The sequence below is a fragment of the Octodon degus genome, unplaced genomic scaffold (assembly GCF_000260255.1).
Source record: "Octodon degus isolate 3935 unplaced genomic scaffold, OctDeg1.0 scaffold00012, whole genome shotgun sequence".
NCBI lineage: Eukaryota > Metazoa > Chordata > Mammalia > Rodentia > Octodontidae > Octodon > Octodon degus.
Window position 1 is genome coordinate 21204738 of NW_004524588.1, and position 1591 is coordinate 21206328.

The window sequence follows — 1591 nt, forward strand, 5'->3', positions numbered from 1 at the left end:
AAAAAAAGGTAACTCAACAGACTAAGTGCCTGCTTAGGAAGCACAGGAACTGGGGTTTGATCCCTGGCACCACATGCTGCACCAGCCCTGCCACCACACCCAGACTGTGTGGCTGGCTCGGGGGGGTGGGGCTGGTGAGGCATGTGGTGCCAGGAATCGAACCCTGGTCCCTGTGCTTGCCTAAGCTTAGTCTGCTAAGCTATCTCGCCAACCTATGAACTTCTTAAAAACAAAGGGGAAAGCAAAACCATTTCAAAGTTAAAGAATGAAGAAAAAATAGCTGTAAGATATAACTAAAGAATATAGTTAGTTCTAAGATTTTCCTACTTTCTTATGGTTATAGAAGCCAGACAATTGGTCTGGAGAGATTAATACCAATGGGGGGGGGGGCCGCCCGCTGACAAGAGCACCCCAGAACAAACTGAAGTATTTAAACACTCCCACAATGAAGCAGAGCCTCAAAAGTAAATACTAATGATCTGCTCTTACAGTATCCTTAATTGTAAAAAATGGCAAAATTGTATAATGCATCCATAAAACTCCCAAATTTTAAAAATTCTAAGATACCATCTTATACAAGGTGATAAATCAACAAGGTATTGGATGCCTTAAGGAAACTGAAAGACTTTCATTATAGACTTCAAATCTGTTGGAGTGTATGGACTCTGTTTTGCAGTACAGGTGATCAAAGCCAGGGTTCTGAGCAAGTCGGGCATGCATTCTACTCCTGAAGGAGAGCCCTGAAGCTATTATTTTAAAATAGCCTCACTCCACAACTTAGCTATGTCCTGGCAAGAACCACAAGAAGTATCTTGGACATAAATCAAATCTTCCCCACCTGTTCATCGTGACGAATTCTGATTGACACCCCTCCATCCATCTCTAAGAATTTCACAATCAATACTCACCAAATCTTTTACCTAACCTTCACAGAGCCTCCTTTCCTTAGTTGACTTCTCACCTCTTCTGAGTATCTTCAAATTAATAGCCACTAGGGTTTTTCTTCTTAAAGTACTATTTCCCCACCTCCACCTCTCACTGCTAGAGATCAAACTCTGTGCTTGATGCTTGCTAGGCAAATGCTCTAACTTTGAGCCATGTCCCCAGCCCCTAAAAGACTTTGCAATACACATTTACATGTCACTACATTACAAAAATTTTCATTGATCTCCACCATCAAGAAGAAAATAGCTGATCTCCTTTTATAAGGTCTTCAGACACCCATTTCACAAATGTTCTTTTTATACACTGATTCAGGCAGTTGTAAGTAACAGTACAAAGCACTGCCCCATGGGTTCATGGGGCAGTGATCACAAAAGCACCCTCCTCACCACTATTTCCACGGTTCTATCAAAATCTACAGTAGATCCATCTGCTACACACTGTTTCTGTCTCTAACACACAGATAAACACTGAGCTTCACAGTTTAGTAACTTGCTCAAGGCAGACAGTAAGCTTCAAGCCAGAACGTAAACCCGGGTACTCTCACATCAAGCTTCTGCTTTTATTTTAACCCATACAATATGCTGCTTCAAAAGACATAAATACATCTCCTAAATTTATGCAAGTGTTTCTACAGATTAAATGTATA

At 41.1% G+C, this 1591-nt stretch overlaps 1 protein-coding gene across 2 annotated transcripts in view; it reads right to left on the reverse strand.

Moving 5' to 3' along the window:
* Positions 1 to 1591, reverse strand: part of Yap1 (Yes associated protein 1) — a 112438-nt gene that overhangs the window by 45370 nt on the left and 65477 nt on the right. The window lies entirely within an intron of this gene.